At 42.3% G+C, this 16,173-nt stretch overlaps 1 protein-coding gene across 6 annotated transcripts in view; it reads right to left on the reverse strand.

The window, feature by feature from the left end:
• Nucleotides 1–11,966, reverse strand: part of LOC141148336 (interferon-induced very large GTPase 1-like) — a 50,411-nt gene extending 38,445 nt beyond the window's left edge. The window contains exons 1-3 of one of the 6 annotated variants that reach the window (XM_073635714.1): nucleotides 11,902–11,940; nucleotides 11,625–11,751; nucleotides 11,516–11,552 (exon numbers count right to left, since the gene is read on the reverse strand). The gene's annotated coding sequence lies outside the window, so the exon portion shown is untranslated. Of the gene's footprint in view, nucleotides 1–11,515; nucleotides 11,553–11,624; nucleotides 11,752–11,901 lie in introns of all 6 variants that reach the window. The other 5 variants (XM_073635716.1, XM_073635713.1, XM_073635717.1 and 2 more) reach the window with 5 other exon arrangements.
• Between the last annotated feature and the right edge of the window lie 4,207 nt (nucleotides 11,967–16,173).

A 16,173-nucleotide genomic window follows, 5' to 3' on the forward strand; every position in this document is an offset into this window, starting at 1 on the left:
GTCTACTTTCCAAAATGGGGTCATTTGGGGGGGGGGGGTTTGTGCCACCTGGGCATTCCATGGCCTCCGAAACTGTGATAGGTAGTGAGGAGTAAAATCAAAAATTTACGCCCTTAGAAATCCTGAAGGCAGTGATTGGTTTTCGGGGCCCCGTACGCGGCTAGGCTCCCAAAAAGTCCCACACATGTGGTATCCTCATACTCAGGAGAAGCAGCTAAATGTATTTTGGGGTGCAATTCCACATATGCCCATGGCCTGTGTGAGCAATATATCATTTAGTGACAACTTTATGAAAAAAAAAAAAAAAAAAAAGTGTCACTTTCCCGCAACTTGTGTCAAAATATAAAATATTCCATGGACTCAATATGCCTCTCAGCAAATAGCTTGGGGTGTCTACTTTCCAAAATGGGGTCATTTTGGGGGGTTTTGTGCCACCTGGGCATTCCATGGCCTCCGAAACTGTGATAGGCAGTGAAGAGTGAAAGCAAAAATTTACACCCTTAGAAATCCTGAAGGCGGTGATTGGTTTTCGGGGCCCCGTACGCGGCTAGGCTCCCAAAAAGTCCCACACATGTGGTATCCCCGTACTCAGGAGAAGCAGCTGAATGTATTTTGGGGTGCAATTCCACATATGCCCATGGCCTGTGTGAGCAATATATCATTTAGTGACAACTTTTTGTAATTTTTTTTTTTTTGTCATTATTCAATCACTTGGGACAAAAAAAATGAATATTCAATGGGCTCAACATGCCTCTCAGCAATTTCCTTGGGGTGTCTACTTTCCAAAATGGGGTCATTTGTGGGGGTTTTGTACTGCCCTGCCATTTTAGCACCTCAAGAAACGACATAGGCAGTCATATACTTATTGACATTTTTTTTACCAAAGACATGTGGCCGAATACATTTTAGCCTAAATGTATGACTAAAATTGAGTTTATTGGATTTTTTCTAGAACAAAAAGTAGAAAATATCATTTTTTTTCAAAATTTTCGGACTTTTCCGTGTATAGCGCAAAAAATAAAAATGGCAGAGGTGATCAAATACCATCAAAAGAAAGCTCTATTTGTGGGAAGAAAAGGACGCAAATTTTGTTTGGGTACAGCATTGCATGACCGCACAATTAGCAGTTAAAGCGACGCAGTGCCAAATTGTAAAAAGTGCTCTGGTCAGGAAGGGGGTAAATCCTTCCGGGGCTGAAGTGGATAGTGTAAATAAACCTTTGTTTTTTCACATTCACTACTGTTTGCTGTACCTAATTTTTGTGTAGTGAACTCTTCCAGGGGGGCACACACACCCGCTGCTGAGCTAACCCCCTTACAATATATATATATATATATATACACACACACACACACACATACTATATATAGAAAAATACCGGTAAATAAAATTGAAGATGGTATGTCGCCCAGGCAGTAAAGAGTTCATCCAGTATATCAGGAATTTAACCTGCAGATATTATTGGTCATCAAAATTTAAATAATTGTGGGTTAGTCAAAATCTGGTACAATCTAAAATAAACCCAGCTTATCCATATCTCATATATGGGTCATGGGATAAAAAACGGTCCAAGGCTGCTAATGCAAATTCATGGGGGATGGATGTGTATAATGAATTCACATCTAGAGACATCCAGATGTAATTACTATCCCATTTGTATGATTTCAATTGTTTTAATAAATGGGTACCATCTCTGATGTAAGACTGCAGACCTTGGGCCAGAGGCTGTAGATAATAATCAATATATTTGGTCAGGCCGGAGGTGATGCTGTCCATTGCTGCTATAATTGGCCTACTCGGAGGATCAACTAAACTTTTATGAATTTTTGGGACGCGGCAAAAATAATACTGACCTCTCACACCGAGTTCTTTACCTTAACCACTTGCTTACTGGGCACTTAAACCCCCCTCCTGCCCAGACCAATTTTCAGCTTTCAGTGCTCTCACACTTTGAATGACAATTACTCAGTCATGCAACACTATACCCAAATGATTTTTTTGTCCTTTTTTTCATACAATAGAGCTTTCATTTGGTGGTATTTGATCACCTCTGGGTTTTATATTTTTTGCGCTATAAATGAAAAAAGACCGAAAATTTTGAAAAAAAATGCTTTTTTCTTCGTTTTGTGATAAAATTTTGCAAATTAGCAATTTTTCTTCATAAATGTTGGCCACAATTTATACTGCTACATATCTTTGGTAAAAAAATAACCCAAATTAGTGGATATTATGTGGTCTGTGTTAAATTTATAGAGTCTACAAGCTATGGTGCAAATCATAAAAAAATGATCACATCTGATGTACACTACTGAGGCCCATCTCATTTATTAAAAACCCTAACAAGCCAGGAAAGTATAAATTACCCCTTTTTGGAAAGTAGACATTCCAGGGTATTTAGTAAGAGGCAAGATGAGTTATTTGAAGTTGTCATTTTTTCCCACAATTCTTTGCAAATTAAGATTTTATTTTATTTTTTATATTTTTTTCAGAAAATTGTCATTGTAATAGCTTATTTCTCTCACATGGAATGTGCATACCACAAATGACACCCCAAAATACATTCTGCTACTCCTCCTGAGTATTACAATACCACAAGTGTGGGACTTTTTCACTAACTGGCCACATACAGAGGCCCAACATGCAGGGAGCATCATCAGGTGTTCAAGGAGCATAAATTACCCATCTAGCTTGTAGACTACATATTACAATTTTGAAGGCCCTAGAGCACCAGGACAATGGAAATGCCCACAAAATGACCCCATTTTGGAAAGCTAACACCCCAACGTATAATCTATGAGGCATAATGAGTCTTTTGAATGTTTCATTTTTTCCAGAAGTTTTTGGAAAATGTGGAAAAAAATGAAAATGCAAAAAATTGTCCGTTTATAAGATATTTCCAACACATAGCATTTACATAGCAAAAATAACACCCAAAATACATTCTGCTACTCCTCCTGAGTATAACGATACCACATGTGTGAGACTTTTACACATCCTTATCACATACAGAGGTCTAACATTGAAGTAGCACCTTCAGGTGTTCTAGGAGCATTAATTACACTAGGATAAAAAAATAAAAAATAATAAAACAAAAAGTGACCCTAAACACCCCTAATATGGCAGAGACATACCTCCATTCCTAGAAAGTACATACAAGTAAAAAGAAAATGGATGCGGGACTTTAAATGAGGTTTGTCTCTGTAATAAAGGTACATTGTAGCTAGGATATATTAATAAACACTTTTGATTGTAACCAATCCCCAATGGGTAGTCCCTATAATGGATAAACCAAACAATTATTACGTGTGTACAATATAGGCATGATATAAACATATTCAATTCACAATAGTCACATATTTATTCAAGTATAAACATAGAAGAACATGATTGGTACTAAAGACAATAGTGAATAAAAATCTGATACATAATTGTAATAATGATAAACAGTGCATGGTAAAGCATAAAAATGTACAGAGTATAATAAGATGAATTCATCATAATACAAGCCATAAACCTGGCACCCTTGAGTATGGACTCAACGCGTTTTATGGCGTTTAAAGCCAATCATCAGGAGTAGGATGCTATAAAAATGAACAAAATGAGGGAAAAATTAGTAAATGGACCTAGGTATAGTGTATTAAATACATACGGCTCTAGTGAAGAAATAAAAATAAAATAATGATGGTACTTAACCTATAAAGTATCTAAAAAATATGAGCCTGCAGTAGCTGTATATAGTTAGACATAGCCAGGAATAGTTTGTCTCCTCCGGGGTTGAGGCGGGAGAACTCAGACCAATGAAAGCCTCCCACTGTGCCACCCGGTGGATCGGGCATACTGAGTGGGAGATCACAAGGCCAAATAGCCGGGGGCAGGAGCGGACGACCACCAAGCGGGAAGCAGAGTATGAGGTCTAGAGGCCCAGGGTATAATGACATGCCCATTACTCAGGGCACTACACTATACCTAGGTCCATTTACAAATTTTTCCCTTATTTTGTTAATTTTTATAGCATCCTACTCCTGATGATTGGCATCATCAGGTGTTCAAGGAGCATAAATTACCCATCTAACTTGTTGACTACCTATTACACTTTTGAAGGCCCTGGAGCACCAGGACAATGGAAACGCCCACAAAATAACCCCATTTTGGAAAGCACACACCCCAACGTATAATCTATGATTAGATAGATATTTCCAACACATAGCATTTACAAAGCGAAAATAACACCACATAATACATTCTGCTACTCCTCCTGAGTAAAACGATACCAAATGTGTGAGACTTTTACACAGCCTGACCACATACAGAAGCCTAATATTGAAGTAGCACCTTCAGGCGTTCTACGAGCATAAATCTCATTTCTCACCCACCTATTACACTTTTGAAGGCCCTGGAGCACCAGGACAATTGAAACGCCCACAAAATGACCCCATTTTGGAAAGCTAACACCCCAACGTATAATCTATGAGGCATAATGAGTCTTTTGAACGGTTCATTTTTTTCCAGAAGTTTTTGGAAATTGTGGTAAAAAATGAAAGCGCATTTTTTTTTTTTTTACACAAAGTTGTCCGTTTATAAGATATTTTCAACACATAGCATTTACATAGCAAAAATGACACCCCAAAATACATTCTGTCATTCCTTCTGAGTATGGCAATACCACATGTGTGAGACCTTTACATAGCCTGGCCACATACAGAGATCCAACATGCAAGGAACACCGTCAGGTGTTCCAGGGACACATAGCATGCACATACCAATAATTACACCCCAAAATACATTATGCTGAGCAAAGGGTAAACAAAAGATTACCTGTGGTTTTAGTAGCACAGTTGTCCACAGGAGGATAGCACTGGTCCAGGCAGCAGGCAGGGACTTGGTCAGCAACAGCGAACACAATTTTTCAGGCAGCAGGCAGGGATACTGTCCATATACAGTCCAGGGTCAGTGCAGGCAGAGATTGTCAGCAGTGCCAAAATATTGGTCTTGGTAGTAGGCAGGAAAATGGTCCATGTTCTGTGGTCAGTGCGACAAACAGAGGAATGACGGCAGTAAGTCCTACAGGCAGTAGGCAGAAGTAGGGCCTCGTTCAGGACAGAATGGGGACAGGGGTAGAGGCTTCTCCCAAACAAATCTCTTGAAGCCTCCGAGTCTCCAGACCCTAATCTAGGAATGAGAAAACAAAGAAAATTGTTTTCTTCATCCAGAAAAACTATTCTGGAGCCCCTCACATATGTGAGACCCCTGTGTTGAATCCTATTAGTCCAGTTGCAGGGTACAAGATCAGTCCAAGAGGCAGGCAAGAGGCATGGTCAAACAGTCCAAGGTCAGTTCCAGATCAGGCAGAGGTATATACAGAATCGTTAGGCAGAAGCATGGTCGAATAACAGTCCAGGGTCAGTTCCAGATCAGGCAGCGTTATGTACAGAATTGTTAGACAGAAGCATGGTCGAATAACAGTCCAGGGTCAGTTCCAGATCAGGCAGCGGTATGTACAAAATCGGCAGGCAGAAGCGTGGTCGAATAACAAGCCAGGGTCAGTTACAGAGCAGGCAGTGGCATAAGGAGTGTGAAGGCAGGAACTGAGGATTACGTTTACCATACTTCACTAATAATTTAGTGAAGTATGGTAACGGCGGAAACATTCACCTATGCAGAGGCCTGGTTGGGAAGGACATTGTGCACAATAATAAGATGTGTCTCTTCTGCCTCCTGCTATGGTACACATCTTTTTTGACGTCTTTGGCCTGTTGGTTTGGGAGGGAGTTTATCTGGAAAGTGGCGTTCGGCGAGTCTACTAACAACATCTGATCAGATGTTTTCTGGTGGGCCGTTCGGGAATATAAGGGCAGTGTAAATTTCCTCCTGGTAGCCAAGGAACGGTTGGGGGTTTTGGGTGGAGTTGCGGTAAATGATATAGGAATTGAATATGGCCAATCGAAAAAAAAAAAATTGCTACTTTTTTGCACCAATGATATGTCCGTCTTGTGGTAAGGTATGGTTCCAACATTTGATCGTTGAAGTCGACTCCCCCCATAAACAAATTGTATTCATGGATGCATGTTGGTTTTTGGATGGGGCCATGCCTTCTGGGGATTTCCACATAGGAGTTACTGTGGATGGAAGACAACATGTACACATCCCTTCTGTCCCTCCACTTCACTGCCAGAATCTCTTTGGTACGCAGACTTGCTGTTTCTCCTTTTCTCAACTTCTTATTAACAAGACTTTGAGGAAAGCCCTCCCGATTCTTTTTTATCATGCCACATGCTGGCATCTTCTGCCGGTGAAGGTTGTGGAACAGGGGCAGAGAAGTGTAGAAGTTGTCTACATACAGGTGGTAGCCTTTCTCCAGTAAGGGGTATATGAGGTCCCAAACAACTTTCCCGCTGGTTCCCAAGTAGTCTGGGCAATTAGGGGGCTTCAGCTGGGTGTCCTTCCCTTCGTACACTATGAAGGCATATGTGTACCCTGTGGCTCGGTCACATCATTTGTACACCTTCACCCCATAGCGGGCCCTTTTGCTGGGGATAAATTGCTTAATTTTAAGCCTGCCACTAAATTTAATAAGGGACTCATCCACACACATGTTTTGGTCCAGGGTAAACAGCTGGGGGAATACTTCAGAAAAATAATTTAATATTGGCTGAATTTTGTAAAGCCTGTCATAATTTGGGTCATTTCGGGGAGGGCACTGGGTATTGTCACTAAAATGTAGGAACCTCATTTTCATCAGATACCTGGTTCTGGGCATTACCGCGGAGAAGAGCGGCATGTGGTGAAGGGGGTGGGTTGACCAATAGGAACGTAATTCATTTTTTTTGGTGAGTCCCATATTAAATGTGAGGCCCAAAAAAACCTTGAACTCCTCCACTGTTAGGTCTCTCCACTCGTAGGGATGGGCATAATATGATGTGGGATTTTGCAAAATAAATTGCTGTGCATACAGGTTGCACTGGGCCACAATTGACGCCAACATGTCCTCCGTAAAAATTAAATGAAAAAAATGAATTGGGGTAAAATTCTCTGTGTCCACCTGGACTCCTGGCTGGGCAGTGAAAGGGGGAACGCTAGCTTCTCCTGAATTAGGAGGAAGCAACAAGGGGTTCTGAAGGGCATAGGGAAGGCTGGCATGGGACCTAACCCTTTGGGGCTGAGGTGACACCCCACTGGTACTTGGCCTTTCTTGCCAAGGTACTGCGGTGCTAGTGGATGCCACTACGGTGCTGGTGGATGCCACTACCTCCTCACCAGAACGCCTTCGTTTGGCGGGCCGAATTTCTTCCTCCTCTGAGTCTGTTAGTGTTCCACTACTGAGGACTGGCTCGTAATTTACGTCAGACTCAGAATCTGAATTGGAAAGGGAATCCGAAAAAGAAAGCTCCCGTTGCTCTCGACGGCCGTGGAAAGAATTTGGTATGCCTCCTTGGCGGAAAAGCTTTTTTTGGACATGGCTGCTGGTGGTTATGAGATTGCACAGGTGTGCACTGATGAGGCGGCACAGATGGGCACTGATCGCACAGATGGGCACTGACGAGGCGGCACAGATGGGCACTGATGAGGCGGCACAGATGGGCACTGATTAGGTGGCACAGATGGGCACTGAGGCAGCACAGATGGACACTGAGGAAGCAGCACAGATGTGCACTGATTGACTGCACAGATGTGCACTAATGAGGCAGCACAGGTGGGCACAGATATGCACTGATGTGGCACTGGTGAGGTGGCACAGATGGGCACTGATGAGGCAGCAGAGATGGGCACTGATGAGGCAGCACAGAAGGGGATTGATGAGGCAGCACAGATGGGCACTGATGAGGTGGCACAGATGGGCACTGATTAGGCGGCACAGATGTGCACTGATTGATTGCACAGATGTGCATTGATGAGGCAGCACAGATGGGCACTGATTGGTACAGATGTGCACTGTTGAGGTGGCACAGATGTGCACTGTTCAAGTGGCACAAATGGGCACTGTTGATGTGGCACAGATGGGCACTGATGAGGCGGCACAGATGGGCACTGATGAGAGGCGGCACAGATGGGCACTGATTGGTACAGATGGGCACTGATGAGGTGGTACAGATGGGCACTGATGAGATGGCTCAGATGGGCACTGATGAGGTGGCACAGATGGGCACTGATGAGGTGGCACAGATGCGCACTGATTGCACAGATGGGCACAGACGGGCACAGATGGCACTGATGGCACAGATGGGCACTGATGGCACAGATGATGCACTGATGACACAAGTGGGCACTAATGCGCACAGGTGGGCACAGATGGCACTAGATAGATGTCACTGTGGGCACTGTTGGGCACTTTTTGGGCACACTTTGTGTTTTAGACCGAAAATTTTACTCACACACTGTTCACAGAAGCTCTCTCTCTTCACACGCTGTCTCTGTGTGAGGAGAGAGAGCCGGTGTGTTGCGAAATAAGTTCCCTCGGCGGATAAGTTCCCCCCTGTACTGCGCAGGCGCAGCGCCTGCGCAGTACGAACTAGTAACAGCCGCCGGAGATAGCCGAAGCTCAAAATCCACAATCAGCTGTACACAGCCCCTGCGCTCTGGGTCCAGGTTCCTTCCCTACCATCCAAGTGAACCTAGAGGGGGGAATCTAAAAAGGGGGAATCTAAAAGAGCCGAGTGCAGCAAGGCCGTGCCCGAAGCGTGGCAAGCGGAGCGAGCCCGCGAGGGGCCCTCTTACAGGCGCCGTGTACAGCTGATTTGGACCTATTCCCCTTCGGCTATTTCCGCAGGATCCTACTGCGCAGGCGCAGCTACTGCGCAGCTGTTGCCGTCATTTGGCAGTAGAGCGGATATGAGGAGGTTAAAGAACAGTGTAAAAAGAAAAAAGAAAGAAAAGGTAAAATAAATAAGAAAAAAAAACACATTTTTTTAACGCGCCACGTTCCAACGAGCTCGCGTGCAGAAGCGATTGCATACGTGAGTAGCGATCACATATGAAAACGGGGTTCAAACTACACATGTGAGGTATCACTGCGATTGTTAGAGCGAGAGCAATAATTCTAGCCCTAGACCTCCTCTGTAACTCAAAACATGCAACCTGTAGAATTTTTTAAACATCGCCTATGGAGATTTTTAAGGGTAAAGGTTTGTTGCCATTCCACGAGCGGGCACAATTTTGAAGTGTGACATGTTGGGTATCAGTTTACTCGGCGTAACATTATCTTTCACAATATATAAAAAAAATTGGGCTAATTTTACTGTTGTCTTATTTTTTCATTAAAACTTTGTATTTTTTCCAAAAAAAAGTGCGCTTGTAAGACTGCTGCGCAAATACGGTGTGACAGAAAGTATTGCAATGACCACCATTTTAATCTCTAGGGTATTAGAAAAAAGAAAAAAAAAAAAAAATATATATATATATATATATATATATATATATACATATAACGTGTGGGGGTTCTAAGTAATTTTCTAGCAGAAAAAAATTATTTTAACGTGTAAACAGCAAGTTTGAAAAATAGGCCCGATCCTTAAGTGGTTAAAAGTCTGCTTTCTCCTACAGACAGTTCTCTGTACATTTATGGATGTGGTACCCAAAATCTGTATTTACCCGCTTTTTTATACTCTGTACTGTAGCTTTTCACCATTTTATGGAAGTGTGCAATTTTAAATCTTGATATATTTGGGGGTGCAGTTATAAAAAAAAATTTTTAAAAATTAAATTACATTCTGCGTGAATGGGGGCAAAAACAAATATTATTAGAATATTTTCTCTCCTGGTGGAATGTTATTCTTAATACTGAATAGAGTGAATTGGGAAAATACCACATTGTGACCACTAGATGGAGCTGATGTCATTAGAGAATAAATATTTTTTTCCTACCATCATCAGCTCCATCCAGTGGCCATACTGATGTATTTTCCTCATTCACTTTATTCTGTATGAAGAAAAACATTCAACCTCGAGAGAAAATAGCCTAACATTCAATTTTGCCTCATTCTCCAAGAATGAATGTACATGAAATTTCATTAATAACTCTGCAAATTTGTTTTAAATACATCCCTGTAGTGTCTATTTACTTGACTCAACCTCATCATGTGACACACACAGAAACATGTATATCGGATATAAGCACCAGAATAAAATTAGGATTCTCATCCATACAGAGTTTCATCACTTCCGATCACACTGAGCTAATTTACTAAAGGAGGAAAACGTTCACATTCACAGAGAATGTTCTGTTTTCTGTTTTCAATGGAAATGGTCACTGATCCTAATAAATGAGGTGGAGCTGTGCACACTTCAATCATCCAATCATGTGTGGGCAAAAATTCAGTTTTTTTTCAGTTTTTCTCTGCACATGATTGGATGTTCTCTGCAAAGAGGAATTGTGTTTCACTTCATTCAGTAAGATTTCCTAAACATAACTCTATGATCTGATTATATTATACCAGTAAAACCTTGGTTTGAGAGTAACTTGGTTTGAGAGCGTTTTGCAAGACAAGCAATTTTTTTTAATAAATTTTGACTTGATATAAGAGCAGCGTCATGTCACAACTGAGTATAAAGGAGAAGAGAGGCGCCTCTAAGTGTAGCAATAGGGTTACAATTAATGAAGGTACAACATTTAGCAACATATTGCTACACTTATGCCCTGTACACACGATCGGACATTGATCAGACATTCCGACAACAAAATCCATGTTTTTTTTCCGACGGATGTTGGCTCAAACTTGTCTTGCATACACACGGTCGCACAAAATTGTCGGAAAATCCAATTGTTCTGAACGCGGTGACGTAAAACACGTACGTCGGGACTATAAACAGGGCAATAGCCAATAGCTTTCGTCTCTTAATTTATTCTGAGCATGCGTGGCACTTTGTCTGTCGGATTTGTCTACACACAAGTTCGAAATTTAAAGGATTGGATTTTGTTGTCGGAAAATTTTATAGCCTGCTCTCAAACTTTGTGTGTCGGAAATTCCGATGGAAAAAGTCCGATGGAGCCCACACACGGATGGAATTTCCGACAACAAGCTCCGATCGCACATATTCCGTCGGAAAGTCCGACCGTGTGTACAGGGCATTAGAGGCGCCTCTCTTCTCTTTTATACTCTGGAGCTCTTGCTGGATTTTGCTTCTAATCCCCTTGTGGAGGCTTCCATTTGTGGATGGACTTTTTTTGGTTACACAATCTGGTCACATTGCTATAATCTTTTTATATGGACTATAAACTGAAGGACTTATAAATAAATGGTTGTGGAACGAATCATCTGAGTTTCCATTATTTCTTTAGAGAAATTCGCTTTGATATACAAGTACTTTGAATTACAAGCATGTTTCTGGAACTAATTATGCTCGCAATCCAAGGTATTACTGTACTAGTTTTCAATAAATAACAATTATGTTCATAATAGTAAATAATAATAATATTAATATTAATAATAATAATCAGTATTAAAATTCTATATCATATTCCACTAAGGATACATTTCCATAGATAACACATGATCAGAATAGGAAGGATGGTTATAATTACCTGGACTGGATTAACTGCAGTCAGCTTTATATTGATTCTGAATTGGATAGAGGAGGGGAGAATTTATTACAAATTATATTATATATTATTATATAATTATTTATTTTACCTATCTTAGTGAATGTGGTGAAGCTGTGCAAACTTCAATCATCCAATCATGTGTGAGCAAGCATCCTGTTTTTTTCATTTGTTCTCTGCAAAGAGGAATTTGGTTTCACTTCATTCAGTAAGATTTCCTAAACATCACAATAAGATTTGATTATATTATACTAATATATAATAATAACAATAATAATACTCAGTATTAATACCCTATATTATATTCCACTATGGATACATTCCCATAGATAATACACGGTTAGAATAGGAAGGACGGTTATAATTACCTGGACCATGTTCAGAGGACGGAGCTCTTCTGTCTTGTGAAGTTGCAAAACAATTGCAGCCCTCTTATAGGAGATGAGGTGGGGTGGGGCGGAGAGGAGAGGGGGGCTTTTCCTGGAAATGGTAGCATTTCAGAAAACAGAGAAATGTTAATTTCACTCTATGTTGAGAAATGTTTCATCCCTCTTATCTGTTCTTATTCTGTATGTATGGACTCTGCACAGTACCACTTCTCTTGTCCTGTATGCCGGGTGTAATTCTCAGTATCTATTCTTATCCTGTATGTATGGACAGTGTTGCCAACCCCCCGTATTTTTACATTACCAGACTTTATCTTATCAGTATTATCGGTACTTTTCATACAAACATTTCCATATCTACTTACAGTCTCTGCAAGTGTCTTTCCATTCCCAGGGCCCTGTCCTCCTGCTTCACCACTAGGGATGAGCTTCGAGTTTGAGTCAAACATGAGTTCCACTTGAACATCGGCTGTTCGATCGTTCGATGAAGATCGAACATTATGGAGCATTTGCGCCAAATTCGAGCGGCGCATCACACCCCTTAATGCACTGCGTCATCGCAGTGCATTGTTGGCTGATGATTGGCCAAGCATGCATTATGACCCACATGCTTTGGCCAATCACAGCGCCGTAAGCAAAGAGAGCCATAATTGGCCAAAAGCAGGGTGCCTTTTGGCCAATTATGGCTCAGGGGTTAAGTCCACGCCCCACACTATATAAGGCCGCCTGTAGGTCGACCTTGTGTAGTGTGTTGCTGGCGGAGAGTGAGATAGAGAGAGAGAGAGAGTGTCATTTCATTTACTTTGAGCAGGCAGTTTATTCAGTTAGCTAGATCTCACATCTCACTGCAGACCGTTCCTGCTGTACTATTTGTAATCTACTTCAGGCAGGCAGTTGATTCAGTTAGCTGCAGTGTATTTTGTATATATATACATCCCGGCTTTGTATATATATATATATATATATATATATATATATATATATATATATATATATATATATATATATATATATTGTATTCAATTCAGCTAGATCTCACTGCAGACCATTCCTGGTGTACTGTTTCTAATATACTTCAGGCAGGCAGTTGATTCAGTTAGCTGCAATGTATTTAGTATATATATATATATATATATATATATACATCCCGGCTTTGTATATATATATATATATATATATATATATATATATATATATATATATATATATATATATTCACTGTATCCAGTTTAGCTAGATCTCACTGCAGACTGTTCCTGGTGTACTGTTTCTAATCTACTTCAGGCAGGCAGTTGATTAAGTTAGCTGCAGTGTATTCAGTATATATATATATACATCCCGGCTTTGTATATATATATATATATATATATATATATATATATATATATATATATATACACTGTATCCTGTGTAGCTAGATCTCACTGCAGGCCATTCCTGGTGTACGTATTTAAATACACTTTCAGGCAGGCAGGCAGGCCAGGCAGGCGATTCAGTGATATGCAGTGCATAAAATATATATACTGTCTCCTACATATATATCCACTGCATTCTAGTTTAGCCAAGCCCATATCTGACTGCAGGTAGTTCCTGGTGTACGTTTTCAAATACATTTTCAGGCATGCAGGCAGGTGATTCAGTGATCTGCAGTGCATAAAATATATATATACATATATACATATATGTATACATATACATATATATATATACATATATATATATATATATACATATATGTATACATATACGTATATATATATATATATATATATATATATATATATATATATATATATATACACAAGCCTATACCTGACTACAGGCCATTCCTGGTGTACGTTTTCAATGACACTTTCAGGCAGGCAGGCCAGGCAGGTGTGGTTCAGTGATCTGCAGTGCATAAAGATAAATATACAGTCTCCTACATATATATCCACTGCATTCTAGTCTAGCCAAGCCTATATCTGACTGCAGGTCATTCCTGGTGTAATTTTTCTAGTAAACTTCAGGCCAATTTTACACCAAGGAAAGGCAAATGCTCACAGGCCACTAAAAGAGGGCAAGCAGGCTCTGTGTCTACAACCAACAGTGCTGGTCATGGACACAGTGCATCCTCAGCACATGGCTGCATCCTCAGCTGGCCATGTTGAGCCACCAGATGCAGAAGAGTTTGTAGAGTGGATCACAAAGCCGTCCTCATCCTCCTCATCCTCTGTCACCCAGGCTTAGGCAAGTTTGGCTGCCAATGCAGCTGCCAAAGCGGCCTATTCTATTGGCTCAATGGCATCAGTCACTCCTTCCCTAGCCCCACCATCATGTCCTGAGGAGTCCTCCGAACTGTTTGACCACAGTGTCGGGTACATGCTGCAGGAGGATGCACAGCGTTTTGAAGGCTCTGATGATGGTACCCAGGTTGAGGATGAAGGCAGTAACGTGAGCCCAGAGAAAGGGGGTGCCCAAGAAGGACAAGAAACTGGCAGTCATGTTCCCCCAGTTGCAGCATACTGGCAGCTTTGCTCCAGTGGCGAGGAGGGAGGGGATGATGAGGTCACTGACTCACATCTTCAAAGAGGCAAGATGCCCTCCAGGGGCCAGCTTAAGGACAGCTAACTGACTGCATCACACCGCAGAGCTCCGCATGTGCAGGGCGCTGCGTTTTTTCAAAAGTTCTTTGGTGTGGGCCTTTTTGAGACCTGAGCAGCAGATCGTACCATTGCTGTTTGCAACATATGTCTGAAGCGTATCAAGGATGGCCAAAAAAGCAGCCGCTTGGGCACCACATGCTTGACCAGACATATGTTGAGCTCCCATGCAGTCCGTTGGCAACAGTACTTAAAAGACCCACACCAAAGAACAAGGCAGACCTCTCCTTGCTCCTCATCAGCTGTGATCTTCAACCCCACTATACCTTCAGTCCTCTCAGAGACCTGCACTGAGAGGAATTGTGTAGAATTAGGTGTCCCAAGCACTTGCGCACAATCTGCTAGCGGTACACCTAAATCCGATTGTAGCAGGCAAATTTCCCTACCCCAGTTGCTAAACCGGCAAAAGAAATTCGGTCCCAGCCATCCACATGCTCAGCAGCTGAATGCTAGTTTGGATAAATTGCTAGCACTCCAACTGCTGCCTTTTCAGCTGGTAGACTCTGCCCCTTTCGAGAATTTGTGGAATGTGCGGTACCTCAGTGGCAGGTTCCCAAACGCCATTTTTTTCTCGGAAAGCCATTCCGGCTCTCTACCGGCATGTGGAAGGCAATGTCTTGGCCTTGTTGGACAGGGTGGTCAGCAGTAAGGTGCATATAACCGCTAACTCATGGTCCAGCAGGCATGGACAGGGACGTTACCATTCTTTCACGGCACACTGGGTAACCCTGCTGGCAGCTGGGAAGGATGCAGGACAGGGTGCAGTAATGTTAAAGCTTGTTCCACCACCACGCCTCCAAAATGCTGGTAGTGGTGATTCTGCCACACCACCCCCTCCTCTTCTTCTTCCTCTATGGCCCCTTCCTGTGCAGATTTGTTCTCGGAACCAGCGGTGCTCCGTAGGTGTTCTAGGGGCTACGCAAGCACTCATGCAAAAAGATGCCATGTGGTGCTTGAATTGGTCTGTTTAGGGGACAGAAGCCACACTGGGGCAGAGATTCTGTCAGCTCTGCAGGGGCAGGTTCAGAGGTGGTTGACGCCACGCCAGCTTCAGCCAGAAATGGTGGTTTGCGATAATGGAACCAACCTCCTCTCCGCCCTCCGACAGGGACACTTCACCCATGTTCCCTGTTTGGCTCACGTCCTTAATTTGGTGGTGCACTGGTTCTTGTGCAGGTACCCAGGCTTACAGGATATCCTGAGGCAGGCTAGGAAAGTCTGTGGGCATTTCTGCTGGTCATATAATGCCAGTGCTCGGCTGGCTGACCTTCAAAAGGAATGCAACCTGCCCAAGAACCGCCTCATCTGTGACATGCCCACTAGGTGGAATTCAACGTTGGCAATGCTGCAGCAACTGCACATGCAGCAGAGGGCCATCAATGAGTACCTGTGCGAGTATGGCACCAGGACAGGGTCAGGGGAGCTTGGCTTGGCCAGTGGCTAATGATCAAGGATGCATGCACTGTCCTGTCACCATTTGAGGAGGCCACGAGGATGGTGAGCAGTGACAGTGCATGCATCAGTGATACTGTCCCTTTTGTCTTCCTGTTGGAGCACATGCTGTGTAGAATAATGGACAGGGCAATTGAGGCAGAACAGAGGGAGGAAGAGG

The sequence above is a fragment of the Aquarana catesbeiana genome, linkage group LG06 (genome assembly GCF_042186555.1).
Source record: "Aquarana catesbeiana isolate 2022-GZ linkage group LG06, ASM4218655v1, whole genome shotgun sequence".
Taxonomy (NCBI): Eukaryota; Metazoa; Chordata; class Amphibia; order Anura; family Ranidae; genus Aquarana; species Aquarana catesbeiana.